This window comes from Sinocyclocheilus anshuiensis, unplaced genomic scaffold, assembly GCF_001515605.1.
Source record: "Sinocyclocheilus anshuiensis isolate Anshui unplaced genomic scaffold, SAMN03320099.WGS_v1.1 scaffold653, whole genome shotgun sequence".
In the NCBI taxonomy this organism is placed as follows: Eukaryota; Metazoa; Chordata; class Actinopteri; order Cypriniformes; family Cyprinidae; genus Sinocyclocheilus; species Sinocyclocheilus anshuiensis.
The window spans coordinates 1,302,585-1,305,180 of NW_015540902.1; the positions used below are offsets into that span (position 1 = coordinate 1,302,585).

At 40.8% G+C, this 2,596-nt stretch overlaps 1 long non-coding RNA gene across 1 annotated transcript; it reads left to right on the forward strand.

The window, feature by feature from the left end:
- Window positions 1-1,666: 1,666 nt before the first annotated feature.
- LOC107689113 (uncharacterized) lies at window positions 1,667-2,453 on the forward strand. Its single transcript, XR_001634302.1, has 3 exons — window positions 1,667-1,841; window positions 1,931-2,265; window positions 2,336-2,453. It is a non-coding gene; the product is annotated as an uncharacterized LOC107689113 (long non-coding RNA).
- The last annotated feature ends 143 nt before the right edge of the window (window positions 2,454-2,596 follow it).

Below are 2,596 nucleotides of genomic sequence, written 5' to 3' on the forward strand. Positions count from 1 at the left end.
TTTTTATTTCACTTCTTTTGGACTGAAGCACTGCAACACCCGCTGAGTGCCATTAAACAGCTTGAAAGATCAAAGACAATTTTTAATATAACTCCGACTGGATTCGTCTGAAAGAAGAAAGTCATATACACCTAGGATGATTTGAGGGTGAGTAATTTATGGGATAATTTTCATTTTTGGGTGAACTAACCCTTTAAGAGGTTAAGATATTTTTGATGAACTCTGAGAGCTTTCTGACCCTCCATAGACAGCAACGCAACTGAAATGTTCTCAGACCCAAAAACGTAGTAAGGACATTGATAAAATAGTGACATCAGTGGCTCAACTTCAATTTTGCGAACCTATGAGAATATTTTTGTGCGCAAAGAAAGTTGGAGACTTTTTGGAGAGTACCACGACACATGCGCACGATTTCCCCAGAACATAGTCAACGTAATCAGCATTGTTTACATTCAGGTGAAAGTGTGCGCATGTGACGTGGTACTCTCCAAAATGGCGAAAGACATTAATTCTGGGAGAAGAATTGTTGAATAAATTATTTTTGTTTTCTTTGCACACAAAAAGTATTCTCGTAGCTTCGCAAAATTGTAGTTGATCCACTGATGACACATGGACTATTTTATCGATGTCCTTGCTGGGTCTGGGAACATTTCAGTTGTGTTGCTGTCTATGGGATGGTCAGAGAGCTCTCAGATTTCATCAAAAATATCTTAATTTGTGTTCCGAAGATGAACGAAGGTCTTATGGGTCAGATTTCATCAAAAATATCTTAATTTGTGTTCCAAAGATGAATGAAATTCTTACAGGTTTAGAACGACATGATGGTGAGTAATTAATGACAGAATTTTAATTTTTGGGCAAACTATCCCTTTAAATGAACAGTGTAGAATGGCAGAATTAAAATTAGCCCATATTGTTAAAATTTTCAGTAAAACACTTAGAGGGTGGAAATTAATACCACATTTATTCTGAATTAGCATTTCCATAGATTTCAATATTCTGGATCAGTCAATATCTGTACATCATATCAGATATAAATGGAAGCTCTGGCAAGTCATAGCTTATGCTTTGTGCACTATAGAATAGGCTTTCAACCAGGGGCGTAGCAATCATTTCAGAAGTGAGGGGGACAGAAATGTTGCTCTTGAAAACCTCTATGTGAACACACTTGCCCGAAAAAGTGCGGGGGACGAATTTACGTGATATTAAAAGTGGAGGGGACACGTCCCCCGCGTCCCCCGCGTAATCTACGCCCCTGCTTTCAACCGAAAGTAACATCCTCACAATACACCTATATTGCCTAGAGGTTCTTCGCATACCTTCCCCCTCACATGGAGAAAAACATGGATAACACCGCATAGATCTCATCAGAGACTTCCTCTTACATGTACTCTTCTTCTTGAACATTTTCCGTTTCGATCCCAAGCTAATCAACACATGTAACCCTTTTTATACATTCTGACTGGTGTGTGAACAGTCGTCATCTTCCTGTCATCCGCTAGAGGGCTCTGCCGCGGTGTTTGACATCAGCTAGAACAATACAGGGGTGTTGATTACCATCGTTCAAGACCAGAGGGGCATTGCTCAAAAGTAGAATTAAGAAAGCCAAGATAACAGAAAAGGCGCGGCTTGACCTAGTTTAATCAGCGCATCCTCGATTTCAGCATTAAAAAAAAAGGCTCATGTATCCGGCACGGGGGGTGGCCCTCCAAACCAAGACTTCACCACAGCAGAGGAGCTGGCCCTGGAGTTGAATAAAGGGAAGCCAGTGATGGAAGGGATCCAGGGAGGGACAGCCACTGACTCTGGCCCAGCAAGAGAAACTGGCCTCTTCATACAAAGTACATTATTGCCATTCTACTGCACATGGAAAACAATCAAATATTTAGATTTTTTTATGTGGACTGTCTGACTTTGCCTTCCCTTGCAGTGTCTGGTAACACACTTACACTTCTGGAGCCACCAGACTATGATCCGCTGGTGAGTACTCTTTATTAAAATCATAGGCTTGGCACATCCTGTCAAAACTATCAATACAAGTTCTATTGAATATGGCAGAGGGAAGGCACATCTGCAGCAGTGGAGTGCACTTCTGCCGATGATGAGACGGTGTCGCTGGACTCCAGAAGGCTTGAGGTGTCATGTCAATTTTGTGTACATTTTTAGTCCATAATGGATAAGTAGTCAGCAATGTGATTCTAATAGAACATATATTTTTAACAGGATCCAGACACTGTGCAGCCTGATAAGCAGCCTAGTAACATAGTGAGTATTGCCTAAAGTAAACCTACATTATGCACAAATCCCGCTGTGCTAATTGATAGGTGTTTTACAGAATTCACAAACTGTCAGACGTCTCTACACAATGCATCTTAAGAGACAGATAGAGCTGGCAGAGGGCAAGATCGAAGTGAACAAGAGAAAGCTGCAGGACATGGACCTTGAGATGGAAATTAAACGTATGGACTTGGGAAACTAGAGAGAGAAGTAAGTGATTTCAGTTCACACTGCAACCATGACTGCACAATGTATTAATCATCGTTATTTTTTCTCTCAAAAGCTCCAAGCTGACAAGTGATGACAGCAAAATAAAAAA